The 17,035-nt window shown below is 44.7% G+C and overlaps 1 long non-coding RNA gene across 2 annotated transcripts in view; it reads left to right on the top strand.

Moving 5' to 3' along the window:
* LOC134970001 (uncharacterized) overlaps nucleotides 1-17,035 on the top strand; it is a 320,801-nt gene that overhangs the window by 65,892 nt on the left and 237,874 nt on the right. For both annotated transcript variants that reach the window (XR_010189611.1, XR_010189610.1), the window contains exon 2: nucleotides 7,294-7,492. This is a non-coding gene — a long non-coding RNA (uncharacterized LOC134970001). The remainder of the gene's footprint in view (nucleotides 1-7,293; nucleotides 7,493-17,035) is intronic.

Here is a 17,035-nt window from a genome sequence, read left to right as displayed (position 1 = left end):
CGGGAGTATAATACTTTCGTCCCTAGCATCAATTCCCCGTTTTATGCATGCTAATATCTTATTAGCCTTCTTTGCTGCAGTCCTACTTTGGGTACTACTGCTTAGTTTGCTATCTATGAGGACACCTAAGTCCTTTTCCAGTACAGAATCCCCTAATTTTACCCCATTTAGTAGGTAGGTGTTATTTTTGTTCTTGTTACCACAGTGCATTACCTTACACTTGTCTGTATTGAAGCGCATTCTCCATTTCGCTGCCCAAGCTTCTAATTTAACTAAGTCATTCTGAAGCGACTCAGCATCTCCCTCCGCATTTATAACTTTACACAATTTGGTATCATCTGCAAAAATTTACACCATGCTCTCTAGACCTTCTGTTAGGTCATTAATGAAAATATTGAACAATAGCGGTCCTAATACTGAGCCTTGCGGCACACCACTTAGCACTTCAGTCCAAGTTGAAAAAGATCCATTAACCACAACGTGCTGCTCCCTATTATCTAACCAGTTTTTGACCCAAGTGCATATTGTGCTTCCTAGCCCTGATTCTTGTAGCTTGTAGATAAGTCTCATGTGTGGTACACTATCGAACGCTTTGGCAAAATCTAAAAAGATTACATCCACCTCTTTACCCTGATCTAGGTTTGCGCTTACTGTTTCATAAAAGCCAAGTAAGTTGGTTTGACAGGATCTGTCCTTCATAAACCCATGTTGATTCCTTTTAATGACCTTATTGACTTCAAGGAACTTCTGAATACTATCTCTTAGAATACCTTCCAATACTTTCCCCACTATAGATGTAAGACTAACTGGTCTATAATTACCTGGTTCAGCTTTACTTCCCTTTTTGAATATAGGCACTACTTCCGCTATACGCCAGTCTTTGGGAACCATACCTGATATTACTGAATCCTTAAAGATCAAAAATAGCGGTTTTGCAAGTTCAGAATGAAGCTCCATTAGAACCCTTGGGTGAATACCATCGGGACCTGGGGACTTATTAATCTTTAAATGTTTTAATCGGTCACAGACTACTTCCTCGCTTAAATAAGTACCTATCAGTGGGATATTCTCATTATTGAGATTATATGTTAGTCCCTGAATTGGGTCCTCTCTAGTAAATACTGTTGAAAAAATCTAATTTAGTGTGTCCGCTATGTCATTATCATTTTTGCTTAAGACTCCCAACTTGTCTTTTAAAGGGCCTATACTCTCCTTCTTTAATCTCTTGCTATTAATGTATTTAAAGAATTTTTTGGGATTCGCTTTGCTTTCCTTTGCTACTAGTTTTTCAGTTTCTACTTTAGCCGCTCTTATTTCCTTTTTGCTTATTTGGTTACATTCCTTATAGTGCTGAAATGACTCTGCTTCCCCGTCAGATTTGTATTTTTTAAATGCTCGCCTTTTCTTGCCCATAAGTTCCTTAATCTTTTTGTAAAGCCACATCGGTTTATGATTTTTATTCCTTTTTTTGCTGCTCGTAGGAATAAATTTGAGTGTATTTTTAGCTAGCAGGAATTTTAGTACCTCCCATTTCTCCGTAGTATTTTTTCCTAAAAACAAACCTTCCCATTCAATATCCCTGAAAAATACCCTAATCTTTTAAAAATTTGCTTTGCTAAAGTTTAGAGTCCTAGTTGAGCCAGTATAAGGCTGATTATGGAAACTGATATTGAATGTGACCATATTGTGGTCGCTGTTTCCTATGGGTTCCCCTACTATAATACCTGATACCAAATCGCCATTGTTTGTTAATACCAGGTCTAAGATTGCATTGTACCTAGTTGGTTCCTCAATTAGTTGAACTAAGTAGTTATCATTAAGTGTGTTTAAAAACATATTGCCCCTAGCAGTATCACATGAATCGTTTTTCCAGTTTATCTCTGGATAGTTAAAATCTCCCATCACTACTATGTCTCCTACTCCTGCTGCTCTTTCAATTTGCTTTAGTAACAATTCATCATCAGATGCGTTGATACCAGGCGGCCTATAGCATACACCCAATACTAACTTTTTTATTCCTTTTTCCCCGCATGCAATTTCTACCCATAATTTCTCGACAGTGTCTACAGTCCCCTCCTGAATATCTTCCCGTATATCAGGTTTTAAAAATGGCTTTACGTAAAGACACACCCCTCCACCCTTTTTATTTAGTCTGTCTCTCCTAAACAGTGTATAGCCCTCTAGATTGACTGTCCAATCATGAGATTCGTCCCACCAAGTTTCAGTAATGCCTATAATATCATACTGTTTGCTTGCTGCAAGTATTTCTAGTTCACCCTTTTTACCAGTAATGCTTCTGGCGTTTACATACATACAACTAAGATAAGTATTTTCCCTTGCGTTAGGGACATCTTTCACCTTATGTAGCAATGATGACCTGTAATCGTCATTGGTTAGTGCTTTGGTAAAATCTCTTTTAGTACCCATGTTAGTAACCTTACCGCCTGCTCTTACCCTCCCCCCAACTTCTCCCCCATTTCGTTTGCTACCGCCATCCCCACTATTCTTACTGCATGACCCGTAGTTTCTAGCTAAACCATCCCCCCAGGCTCCTAGTTTAAAATCTCCTCCAACCTTCTAACCATCCTTCCCCCCAGCACCGCTGCCCCCTCCTCAGTCAGGTGCAATCCGTCACGACAAAAGAGATGGCACCTGACTGAGAAGTCCGCCCAGTGTTCCAGGAACATCAACCCCTCTTTCCTGCACCAATCCCTAAGCCACACATTTACCTCCCTAATCTCCCTCTGCCTCCCTGGACTAGCGCGTGGCATGGGTAATAATTCCGAGAATATTACCTTAGATGTCCCTGCCTTCAGTTTCTTTCCTAAGTCCCAATAGTCTTTCTTAAGGACAACCCACCTTCCGCTAACTTTGTCATTGGTGCCAACGTGCACCAAGACCGCCGGGTCTTTCCCAGCCCCTCCCAACAATCTATCTACCCGGTCCGCGATGTGCCGTACCCGAGCACCCGGGAGACAACAGACTGTACGGCGATCACGGTCCTGGTAGCAGATTGCCCTATCTGCCTTCCTGATGATAGAATCCCCTACCACCACCATCTGACTAGGTACCTGACTATCTTTTATCCCAACCGCGCCAGAGGGACCGCTCCTCTGGATGCTAGAGGGAGCAGTCTCCTCCGGCACCGTCATTTCTTCACTATCATCCTCCGATTCCTCGTCCAGTCGGGCAAATTTGTTCGGGTTTGATAGTTCGGAGATGTCGAGCCTCCCCCTCTTTTTCTTCCTTCTAACTGTGACCCAGCTGGCTACCTGATCATCATCCTCTTCTACCAGTGACCCCTGTAAATCATGTAATTATCAATAGGAAGTGGATGTGAATGTAAACAAAAATATTTGATATTTGTTTTAGTAATAGAAATTTATATTTGCCTTCTAAATTAAATATAATTGGGACTATTATCTTTATTGTGGATTGTGGGCTTGTGGCTTTTGGCAGCCTGGTGTATGCTATATGAATTTATCCGTTGGAGGGTTGGTCTTACACTACTTATATAGGGGGTTATTCAGAGTTGATAGCAAACCAAAAAAGTTAGCAATTGGGCAAAACCATGTTGCACTGCAGGTGGGGCAGATGTAACGTGCACAGAGAGTTAGATTTGGGTGGGGTGTGTTCAAAATTAAATTGCAGTGTAAGACTAAAGCAGCCAGTATTTACCCTGCACAGAAACAATATAACCCACCCAAATGTAATTCTCTCTGCACATGTTACATCTACCCCACCTGCAGTGCAACATGGTTTTGCTCAATTGCTAACTTTTTTGTTTGCTAACAACTCTGAATAACCCCCATACTCTTATACCCTTTTCACATCGCACAAATAACCCGGTACCGACACGGCATATTGCCGTGTCGAACCGGGTCAGTGTGCGATGTGAAAGCACACTGGCCGATTTAGCGGGTCGCCTGACCCGGTAAATCAACCCGGTAAAAAAGAAGGGTTTTACCCGGGTTGATTACCGGGACATGTGCGGTGTGAATGGGAGCCGTGTCGATGCGACACGGTTCCCATTCACAAGATAGGGAGAGGCGGCGCTGGAGATGAGCTCATCTCCCGATGCCGCCTCCACCCCCAGCCCCTGCTGCTGCTGCGCGCTCCGTTGTTATGGCAACCGACCCGGTATATTGCCGGGTCGGAAAGCCAGCAGCGGAGTGCAAATGCCGGATCCCACCCGGTAAGTACACGTTTGTCTTACCGGGTAGGATCCGGCATTTGCAGTCTGAATGCAGCATTACTGTGCCACAGAGGCATTCCTATTTATGTCCATATTGATATTTCTTGGAAACTGCAGCTATGATATTCAGTACTTTGGAGACATTTACATGTATATCTGTAATGGGCTCATTATACAAGTTGTGCATGTGAGATGAATCTATACACACTGCATATGTATCAACATTTGTAAATTCCAAATTGTGCCCAGTTTTCATCACTTTCCATCACATCCTGACTCCCAGAGATGCTGAGCTTCCCCAAGACAGAAAGGGGGCTAGCTGGGAAGACAGAGAAGGGGCTGACAGAGCCCATAACTAGACCTTTTGGTGCCCTATGCCAGATATAGTGTCAGTGCCAAACACACACAAGTTTTTAAAAAATATTTGAGATCTGATATACATCCAGGACATAAAACAACTAACAATACATTCCTCATAATAGCAGGTTGATGCGGCACACCCTACAGACTGGCTCTCACAACATCCACCCAGCAATCTGTAAACTCATTAATGCAACACTAATATAAAACCAACCTTCAGCATCCACCTCTCATCAAATCATTGCTCAGTACTGTGGCAACCCTCCCCTGCAAGCAGAGGAGGCTGGGACAGAGCAGGGGAGGAGGGCAGCCAGTGAGCACATATCAGGGGAGGGGATCCTGGGGCACTGGCTTAGCCTGCCTGTCTAACAGAATAACAAGAATGGCAGGGCAGCAACAGTGGATTGCTAGCTGCTGGCAGAGCGGGAAAGGTGCTTCTCCAGCCCAGCGCTACTATTATGCCATCAGACTCCTCCATAAGCCACTATTACGCCATCAGGCTCCTCCAAATGCTACTATTAGGCCATGAGACTCCTCATCATGCCACTATTAGGCCATCAGACTCATCCAAGTGCTACTGTTATGCCATCAGACTCCTCCATATGCCACCATTAGGCCATCAGACTCATCCAAGTGCTACTATTAGGCCATCAGACTAATCTGCATGACACTATTATGACATCAGTCTCCTCCAAGTGCTACTGGTAGGCCATCAGACTCCTCCACATAACACTATTAGGCCATGAGTCTCCTTCAAGTGCTACTAGTAGGCCATCAGACACCTCCACATAACACTATTAGGCCACCAGACTCATCCATGTGCTACTATTAGGCCATCAGACTAATCTGCATGACACTATTAGGCCATCAGACTCCTCCAAGTGCTACTAGTAGGCCATCAGACTCCTCCACATGACACTATTTGGCCATCAGACTCATCCATGTGCTTTTATTAGGCCATCAGACTCCTCCATGTGCTACTAGTGGGCCATCAGACTACTCTGCATGACACTATTTGGCCATCAGACTCCTCCAAGTGCTACTATTATGCCATCAGATATAGCAACAAACATATTTAACCTAACAAAATGGAATATATGATCACAATATAGGGTCGGTCAATGTTACTGGTGTGAACCTCAAATATATAGGATTGTTTAATCAGGGTGATAATATATTTCGATGCACCATCGCTGCACCATGGAAACTTGCAGCGGAACTATGGCAGATTATCCATCTGCATTTAGCCTCCTATGTGACAGTGGGGGTAATTCAGAGTTGATCGCAGTAGCAAATTTGTTAGCAGTTGGGCAAAACCATGTGCACTGCAGGGGGGACAGATGTAACACGTGCAGAGAGAGTTAGATTTGGGTAGGGTGTGTTCAATCTGAAATCTAAATTGCAGTGTAAAAATAAAGCAGCCAGTATTTACCCTGCACAGAAACAATATAACCCACCCAAATCTAACTCTCTCTGCAAATGTTATATATGCTCCACCTGCAGTGCACATGGTTTTGCCCAACTGCTAACAAACTTGCTGCTGCGATCAACTCTGAATTACCCCCAGTGTCTACGAATGCAACCCCTATCAGTGACAAGTCTGTGACACTGCCATAACACATAGCATCTCTGTGCCTCTATTTAGCCACCATCATGTTACCTCCCAGGCAACACCCAGGGACGCCCCATACATTTCTGCTACTGTATGTCTAAATTCTTACTGTGTCTTTGTACGGAAAAAAAAAACAGGACTTATGCGCATTTTTACTCAGATGCATTCACAGACAACAAAAATTTCTTCCCTGCATCTGACATTGCCACTGAGGGGTCAGAAGGTCCGTCTCCAAAGCTGTGGTGTCTAGTCCATGCCGCATCAGTATAACTATGGAGGAGGTACAGTATGCACTGCTGGGAAGTGACAGCAAGTGGTGTTGGCAGCTGCCAGGTCCTGCGTCGTACGTAGGCTGACAGATTGTCTGCGCCCCAGGACTGCCAGCAGAAATTGCGAGGACCATTACAAATTAAACAGGCAGAGCTCCCTACACTTTCATAGGCACCCCACCCCTGGCCCAAACCTCGTCACCCCCACCCCTCTCCATGCAACCCCCCCATCCAAAAATGTTATCCAATGAAATGTAATGTGTATATGTATAAATATATATATATATATATATATATTTTTTTTTTTTTTTTTACTGTATATATACTGTATACACACACACTGACATAAGAGGATTAGGAGGGTTTCCCAATACTTAATATACTCCTTTTAGTGTAAAAGGACACCTTATAAAATATATACTCTTTAGAATCCCTTCAATATTTTATGATCGATCATGTCCCCCTGTCATTACGTGGGGGGGATAGAGCAAAAATATTACTGATCAAGGAAGCTCGTTGGATCACTAGACTAGGTACTATATATCCGGGTGGACTTAATGAAAAAATAAATTGGAACACACTGGTATAGTTATTAATCCTTTTGAGCATAAGGCATAAGTTCTCTTGTACTGTTTATTGTTTTTCATACAATGTTTCAACATATTTTGTAATGCTGCATTAAGATATATGTATTTGTTGCTGGTGTCTGCTCCGCACTCTTTCCCAGTTTTTTTAACATGTTTGTATATTTATATATGCATGTTTTATATGTGTCTGTGCACTGTTGCATAGGTGGACAGTATGTATATTGATGTTTAATGTGGGCGCCTCCTATTCCTTTTTTTCCCCCCCCGCAGATCCCTCCCTTACTGAGCTCCCCACGCCTGCTAGCCGTGGAACGCAGCGCAGGTCCGTGGTGGAATGCATGCCTGTGTTTCCCTGGTAACCGTTAGCCCTGTGTCCGGAAGTGACGCAGCGGATGCAGCTGGGTGAAGGGGACGCGACGGCGGAAGTGAAGGATGGCGGCGTCGGCGGTGTGGGGTTCTATTTAAGTGGGTAAGTTTGTTCATTTGTCTTTGTTGCTGTGTTCATTCTGAGGACGGGGCTTGCCGCCCCGAAACGTTAATGACGTGAATTACACTTTTTTTTCACCTTCTATGGTCTCCGAGTGCCGTTACTACTGGACCTATATATATATATATATATATATATATATATATATATATATAGTATAATAGTATACAGAGAATTATTATATTTTCCTATTAAGATTTGAAGCAACAAATAAAAAACACAACAAATGAAAACACAACAGCTTACTGTGGGCAGCAGCTGAATGGGTACAGCTGCATACACCCCTTATCACTGAAAGCCCCACTCTTTCCAGGGCAGCAGCAGCAGCATTGCTAGCTCCTCGTCTGGTGGGGGTGGGGGTGGGGCCAGGGCCGGTGCTAGGGTGTTCGGCGCCCTCCTGCAAACTATAAATTTGCGCCTTTCCATATTCCCCACCCCAGTGTTCTCTGCCAGCCAGTGTCACCTCCCCTCCTCAGTGTTCACTCCCAGTGTCACCTCCCCTCCTCAGTGTTCTCTCCCAGCCAGTGTCACCTCCCCTCCTCCGTGTTCACTCCGTGTCACCTCCCCTCCTCAGTGTTCTCTCCCAGCCAGTGTCACCTCCTCTCCTCAGTGTTCACTCCCAGTGACAGCTCCCCTCCTCAGTGTTCTCTGCCAGCCAGTGTCACCTCCCCCCTCAGTGTCACCTCCCCTCCTCAGTGTTCTCTCCCAGCCAGTGTCACCTCACCTCCTCAGTGATCACTCCAGTGTCACCTCCCCACCCCAGTGTTCTCTGCCAGCCAGTGTTACACCCACCCCCCATCAGTGTTTTCTCTCTCTCTCCCCCTCCCCACTCTCCCCACCCCCCTACCGATTTAGTGCTGCCTGTTGACCAGGTATAGCTGCGCCGTTTAGTGTCTGTGGTGGGCTGCCCATTGGAGTGCCTTCCACGTCTCCCGCACTCACCGGCAGCGCAGGTACTGTACAGGCACTAACCTCCGATTCTCCCCCTCCGCGTTGCCTTGCCCGGGTCAGCCTGCCTCTGAAAGTACGTCTCTGTACAGCAGCGGCTTCCTTCCCATTCCCACCCCTGCCCTGACGTTATTGGTTCCCGATCTTCCGCCCCGCCCACACACTGCCCCTCCTCCCAGCAGCAAGACAGAGCTCGCTCACTCACTGTGTGATTGCGGCTGCCGCTGCCTTGCTTCCTCCGGCGCGGCACCGCTCCTTCGTAAGTCAGAGAACAGCGCTACTGCTCAACAGAGATGCAGAGCAGGTACAGCGCCTCTCCAGGCCGGCGCCTACCTGCTTTGCATCCCTTTGCTGAGCGGTTTGCGCCGGCTCTGGTTGGGGTCTATTCTATGCATGACTCATGAGTGAGTAGACAATGGGAGGGAAGGGGTGGAGGGGAAGTGAGCTGTATGAGGGCTGTCACCCCCTGATAGCCCCTCCCCCCTCCCATTTGGGGCCCACTAACCCCAGCCCCCTTAAAGGACCCCCTGCTGAGCAGTCACACATGGCTCTGTGCTGCATCCACAGCCTGCTACTGACATCCGGGAGGCAGGCAGAGATCATTCCCGGATGTCAGGTATATGCAAACTCAGCTCTGCAGCGGCCCTAGTGCTGCATAATTGTACTGGCCAAGGGGGCACATGGCACCCTGCCCCCATGCCCAGTCATCCACTGACGGAGATAAAGTAACAACTAACCAGCTCCTGTCATTTTTCAAATGCAGCCTGTGACATTTCAGTTAGGAGCTGATTGGCTGGTACTTTATATCCGTCCACTTTATCTCCATCCAAGGCTTAGTAAAGAGACCCCAATGGTTGAAACCTGCATCCTACATACCTGCGTTTCGGTGGAGTTAGTAGCTTGTCGAGTTTATGTCTCATAGACACATTATTCCTTGCCTTGCTGAATTCACTGGTATACAGGCCAGCTGCATGCCTCTTACCTACCCTGTAGAGACCAAATAAAATTGTTAGGTTTTCCTATAACTTACTTGGATGGAATATGTCTCCGTTGTCCTGCTTTAGTAAGGATTTTACTAGTATGTGAGCCAAACTCAAAGAAACATGGACTAAGAAATACTTTCTCATTCATATCATCTAACATTTTGTAATAAAAAGTATTTGTATAGAACACTAATGTGCCTGTGTTGCTTTGGAACAGCCTTGAATGAATAACATATCAATTTACATTTTTTTTGTCATCCACACCCAACTGGTAATGAAGACCTTTTCCACAATGTTGCCACATTCAGTAGACTCTACAACAATATAGGACAATTATAGTATGTGGATTAAAATAAGTTGGGAAACTTTGCCCAAAAGCAGATCGGATACTTTTTTAGGTGCATTCCACTAGGGCCTGAATCACTATATCCCATTATCATCTCCCTGTAGTCCGTGTGTGCAGCGCCGGCCTTAACCAATATGATGCCCTATGCAAGTTTTTGGCAGGTGCCCCATAGCACCACCGCTAGTTCCGCCTCTGACCCTGTACCCCTTTCCCAGCACCATCACCCCTCACCCATAGCAGTCCTCATCTTGGTGCTCCTACCTCCTATATTTTAAATAGGAACAGTGCGTACATTCAGCGCACAGCCCAAAAAGGGGCGTGTTCTTGCTGGGAAGTGCCATGGCCACACAATAGTACCCCCAATTCAAATTACGCCACACTTTATATCATGTGTTAGTGTCCCTTATTCACGTTACATCACACTGAATTGCTCATTAGTCACATTACACCACAGCATATTGCTCTTTATTCACATTAGAACACACAGTAGTGCCCTGTCTATATGTTACGTCACACAGTTGAGCACCTTATACACATAATGCCACACATTAGTAATGCATTTATACATATAATACCACTCAGTAATGCTCCTTACACATATGACACACATTATTAATGTCCTTATTATAAACATAATGACACACATATTGTCCCCTACACATATGCCGCACATTATTAATGCATTTATACACATGACACACATAATGCACCTCACAGATTATGCCAACCTTTATTAATGTCCTTATACCCATAATGTCCCTTACACATATGCCACACACTATTGAACAACCAACCCACCCGCACACAGAACTCACATGGCAGCTAATACTGTGACCTCTGCCTCTGCTTGGATACAGATGTGTCCTCATACATCTTGACTCAATACGCCATGCAGCAGGAGATGCCTTTTTTGCCAAAAATGCATTGCTGTATGGCTAGGATGCACAAGCAGCTTCTGCTCATTAAAATGATAGTATGTAGCATGCCTATATTCTGTGTGCAACTGTGGCTGTATCTGCATATGAAATGCTATGTTACAGTGTTTTCCAGGAATACACTGTAACGTAGCATTTCGTATGTAGATACAGCCACAGTCACACACAGAATATAGGCATGCTACATATCATTTTAATCAGCAGAATCTGCTTGTGCCCCTAGACATTCTAAATGCCCTAGGCATTTGCCTAGTTTGCCTATGCCTAGGGCCGGCTCTGCGCGTGTGTGTGTGTGTGTGTGTGTGTGTGTGTGTGTGTGTGTGTGTGTGTGTGTGTGTGTGTGTGTGTGTGTGTGTGTGTGTGTGCTATATTTATTAGCCAATCACAATGTTAATATCATAGCCAATAAGATTGTGGGAATTATCACATCAACAGGAGATGAACTGATCTTGTGAGAGTCCATGACCTGCACATTTGTGTTATAATGTGTGTGACTGCAGCACAGTTACAGTGGCAGTAGGGTAACGTGGATTAGCAAGAAGCATAAGGAGACCATTTATCATTCCTAGCATATTGAATGCGATTTGGGTGGAATCTTACCACCCAGGGTAGCATTACAATATGCAAGCCTATCGGCCAGATGCATCATCCAGCACCCACAGGCACAAAGGCTTCGAAAGGAGCCTGTCCTATAAGGTGCTGGAAGGGCTGCCGGGGGTCTGCGCATGTACGGTCTGCTAAGACCACGCTGGGGAAAGGCCACTTCTGGGGAGGGCTCCAGAGTAATCCTCTGCCCGGCTAGAAATGCGATGTGTAGCCTATAGGCAACAATAGACCCGCGGTAGCCGTGGGTGCCAATATCGGGAATGCCTCGTATTACAGATATTGGTAAATTTGGCAGCATCGCATTCCCCATAGAAGCCAATGGGGGATGCAGCGTTGGGCGGCAATGGAGGGATCACAGCAGGTATCTCTGATACCTTCTGTGGTCCCTCCTTCTTACATTAAGGAAGATGCCAAATATTTGCGGCTAAACGGGCTATAGCTGCAAATATACTTTGATAAATGGGCCCCATAGTTATAAAGACTTAGAAGGTTGAATAAGAACATTTTTCTGCTAGCAAAGAATAGTTATGAGAGTTTTCTATCTCACTGAACCAGGAAAAAAAGGTCCAAGTATTGGTGGTCATTCCGAGTTGTTCGCTCGCTGACGTTTTTAGCAGAATAGCGATCAGGCTAAAAATGGGCGATTCTGCGCATGCGTATGGGCCGCAGGGCGCACGCGCTAAGTATTTTCACACAAAACTATGCAATTTTACACAGGTCCGAGTGACGCTTTTCAGTCGCTCTGCTGATCGGTGAGTGATTGACAGGAAAGGGGCGTTTCTGGGCGGAAACTGATCATTTTCCGGGAGTGTGCTAAAAACGCAGGCGTGTCAGGCTAAAACGCAGGAGTGGCTGGAGAAACAGGGGAGTGGCTGGCCGAATGCAGGGCGTGTTTGTGAAGTCAAACCAGGAACTACACGGACTGAGGTGATCGCAATCTAGGAGTAGGTCTGGAGCTACTCAGAAACTGCATGGAAATATTTAATAGCAGAACAGCTAATCTTTCGTTCTCAATTCTGCTAAGCTAAGATACACTCCCAGAGAGCGGCGGCCTAGCGTGTACATTGCTGCTAAAAGCAGCTAGCGAGCGAACAACTCGGAATGAGTGCCATTGTACATTGTAATTAAAGAACCACTGTGGGCCATACCAATAAGATTGATTGTGGGAACATTAATAAGGATTTGCCACACTCTGTACAGATGCCATGATCCACTCAGGTCTTCTAATCATTATTAGATTTACACAGCTGTAGGACATAAAGGGGGACGTTTTCTAAAGTTCGATTTTAATCGATCTAAATCTATGCAGTGTTTCAGGGGCTAAATCACACATTTACTAACACTAAAAAAATCAATATTAAAAAATTGTCTGTTAGTATTTGTGCAATTTAACCCCTTATCACACAATCGATTCAGGTTGATAACAATAAACATTGACCATGAGAAAATGTACCCAAAATTGTTAACTTTTTTTAATGTATCTGTATTCTTCAGGTTTTACATTTTTCTAATATTTCATCAGCTTGAATTTTGTATTTATCATTTATTTAATTGATTTATTTTTTTAATCATATCTTAACTAGCATAAATTCTAGTTTTTTTCTTACATCCATATTTAGTCTGGGGTTGGCTCCTACTCGTCTACTATCCATGAATGACTGGGAGACTGAGGAATTTTGGTGATTCCTACAGGCAAGCTTCCAGTACAGGGGCTGATGCTATTCATAATGCTTTTCCACACTTTCAACTCAGAACTCATGTTTCAGAGGTTATTAGAGCCATAAAGTAGGAAAATATGGTTTGACGATTGCCAATTAATTAAGATTATATCAGATTGTTTTACATTCTTTAGCACCATTACAAGTAACAAAATTTTTACACGGCAAACATCACCACAACCATAAGAACCATGCATTTACATGGTTAGTGGCAGCACAAATATTGGGGTGATCAAGCACTCTAATATGTCGGCTCCCTGCTGTCACAAAATGGTGGTATTCAGTGTTTCCCAGCCGCGCTCTCTCTTACCTGCACCACAATCTGAGGCGCTGTCCATCATCCGCTGGTCTATCTGATGTCCTGCGCTGTCTACCGCTGCACTGTGTCTCCATTACTGGCGCTCCCAGGCCTGTCGGCCATTGTCAGTCTCCACTGCCCACTCCACAACTGCAGTTCCCTCCAAACCCAGTCATGGACAGAGCCATGAGAGCTCTGATCAGCTGAGTCCCATCAGGAACCATTTCACAGTCATGTGATCATCACCACCAATCAGCAGCAAGCCAGGGGTATAAATCCTTAATCCCAGCACAGGCAAATCGCCAGTGCTTTGTTGTCTATCAACCTGTTGTGAGCTCTAGACTCTCCTGTTGAATTCAAGACAAGTGCACTGCCTTGCTTCCTGAGCTATCCAGTTCAGCTTCTCAGCTCAGCATTGCAGCATATCCAGATCCACTGGTACAGCCAATCCCAGTGATCCTGAAGGGATGCTCAGTTAATCATTCAGCATATCCAGATTTAGCGGTACAGCCAATCCCAGTGAACCTGAAGAGCTGCTCAGTTCATCATCGCAGCATATCCAGATTCGTCAGAACAGCTAATCCCAGTGATTTTGAAGAACTGCTCAGTACATCATTGCAGCATTTCCAATTCGCTGGTACAGCCTATCCCAGCATTCCTAAAGAGCTGCCCTGCAACTCCATTGCAGCATTTCCCATTTGTTTGTACAGCCTATCCCAGCATTCCTGAAGAGCTGCTCTGGCAATCCATTGCAGCATTACGCAATTCGCTGGTACAGCTTATACCAGCGTTTCTTTAAAGGTGCTCTGCAATCCATTGCAGCATTTCCAGATTAACTGGTTAATCTCATCCCAGTGATTGTGAACCCTCAATGTTATGAACTTCCCAACTATTCTATTGCACTGGTAACTCATCCTCACAGTGTTTCAGTTTCCCAAATAGCTGGTACCACATAACCAACTCAATTCACCTGATACAGCATCCAGTCAGGTGTTCTAACTTTGCCAAACTGCCACGTCTATGAATTAGTAAATCATATATTAAGCCAGCCCAATTCTGTTCTAAGGTCCCAAACCTTCTCAAACAACCCTAGCCATGACACCTGCTCCATATGTAGCGGGACTTGGCAGCTCTGCATGCCTTTTGGAACTCTGTGTTTTTCCTATCCAAAGAGAACCTGAAAAGGGAGGTTAGTAGTGAACCTGCTTTTTGTCTTTTTTAAGATATCTAATCCTGTGTTGTCCTACAAGAAGTCACTTCTAAATATCCCAATAGTGCAGCCAAAGCTGTCATATCATTCATTGGAGGTCAATGGCTCTACATACCACTGGTTTCCTAGACTGGACTATCATATGACCATGGATCACTTATTTTTAACCGGAGCCGATAAATTATGTGAGTTCAGTGCCAGCTAGGGACCCTGGCGCATGTTCAAAGAGACCTTCATCTATTCCAAGGTGTTGAGTCACTTGCAGAGACATCACCAGGTCTGGTGACACCCAGTGTGCACTCTGGATTCCCTCCACATGCCAAAAAGGGGTGTGACCTTATATAAAGGGGGCATGGCCTCACAGGGGATCCTGCTGGTATCACTCCATCGGGATACTGCGCTGTCTGCTTCTCCTCTATGACAGCAGCTGGGTGCTGCAGGAGAATAACAGCACCCGGTTCCTGTCACTGCAGAGGAACTGACATTTTGGTGTCACCCCTGTACCCCCTTGTGATGCAACTGGTGACTTGACTTAACTTAATCTCACTGCTTTGTTGTTACATACTTTACCTCCCCATTAAAAATTGCTGAAAACCCTCAATCCTTTAGGACAGTGGGATCTAATACTGGTCAAAAAGTTGAGGCTTCAGTCTCTTAAGCTGTTGTGACCTCACTGGCTATGACCCTTGTGTATGAATCCAAAAATGTGCACATTGCATATTCAGCAGGGAAAGTTTGACTTAACTCATTGCCTGCTGTTTAGCTAGAGAAGCATCTTAACCTACTGCAACTTTGTATACATTGTTTCCTATGAGACTTATATACAAGGGGGTGGGAGTTAGGAGCAGCAGATGATGTGACCACTACTAGTGGTCACATCCTAGACTATGACAATGCTCTGAGCAATCAATGCAAATTGCAAGTTACGAACACAACCCACTGACCCCGAGCCAATACTGCTGTGTGACAGGATCATATAGCCCAGTAAGAACCTTTTACCTTTGGTTGGACCAATTTTTAGTATGTAGAACTTATCCACTTCAACCAAATTCCTATTTCCCTATCGAATGTAAGCCTGCAAGCGAGGACCTCTCTTGAAAATCCTGGGTTATTACATACAGTATGAACCCAGGATTTTTTTCAGTTTAAACGGCTCCACCTGGCTCCAGCACCGGGGAATCCTTCCTGAGTAGCTAGCCGGGTTTTACATTGGAAGGTCCTGGGATCTGTTTTTCAGCATGGGGAGAGTTGGATTCCGGCACAATTAGATGATGTCATCTTCAAGCACACCCATCTGCAGTGTGAACGGCGCTGATCCAGAAATTATCCAGATCGGCACCATGGTGGAAAAGGGGTATGTCTCGGGTCGGACCCGGATTGGAACAGTGTATTATATTGCTGCCTGTACAGGTGAAATTCATAAAATTAGAATATCATGCAAAAGTTCATTTTTTTCAGTAATTCAACTTAAAAGGTGAAACTAATATATTATATAGATTCATTACATGCAAAGTGAGATATTTCAAACCTTTATTTGTTAGAATTTTGATGATTGTGGCTTACAGCTTAAGAAAACCCCAAATCCCAAATCTCAGAAAATTAGAATATTACATAAAATCAATAAAAAAAAAAAGATTTTAAACACAGAAATGTTGGCCTTCTGAAAAGTATAATCATGCATATGTACTCAGTACTTGGTGTGGGCCCCTTTTGCATGAATTACTGCATCAATGTGGTGTGGAATGGATTCTATCAGCCTGTGGCACTGCTGAGGTGTTATGGAAGACCAGGATGCTTCAATAGCGGCCTTCAGCTCTTCTGCATTGTTCGGTCTCATGTCTCTCATCTTTCTTTTAGCAATGCCCCATAGATTCTCTATGGGGTTCAGGTCAGGCGAGTTTGCAGGTCAATCCAGCACTGAACCAGGTTTTGGTACTTTTGGCAGTGTGGGCAAGTGCCAAGTCCTGCTGGAAAATGAAGTCAGCATCTCCATAAAGCTTGTCTGCTGAAGGAAGCATGAAGTGCTCTAAAATGTCCCGGTAGACTGCTGCATTGACTCTGGACTTAATAAAGCACAGTGAACCAACATCAGCAGATGACATGGCTCCCCAAATCAACACAGATTGTGGAAACTTCACACTGGACTTCAAGCATCTTGGATTGTGTACCTCTCCATTCTTCCTCCATACTCTGGGACCTTGGTTTCAAAATGAGATGCAAAATTTGCTCTCATCAGAAAAGAGTACTTTGGATCACTGAGCAACAGACCAGTTCTTTTTTTCTTTAGCCCAGGTAAGACGCTTCTGACGTTGTTTGTTGCTCAGGAGCGGCTTGACAAGAGAAATATGACATTTGAAGCCCATGTCCAGGATCCGTGTGTGGTGGCTCTTGATGCACTAATTCCAGCCTCAGTCCACTCCTTCAGAAGCTCCCACATACTTTTGAATGGCCTTTTCCTGACAATCCTCTCCAAGTTGCGGT

This window comes from Pseudophryne corroboree, chromosome 11 (assembly GCF_028390025.1).
Source record: "Pseudophryne corroboree isolate aPseCor3 chromosome 11, aPseCor3.hap2, whole genome shotgun sequence".
In the NCBI taxonomy this organism is placed as follows: Eukaryota; Metazoa; Chordata; class Amphibia; order Anura; family Myobatrachidae; genus Pseudophryne; species Pseudophryne corroboree.
Note: the sequence above shows the minus strand (reverse complement) of the source record. Positions and strands in the feature narration are given on the sequence as shown.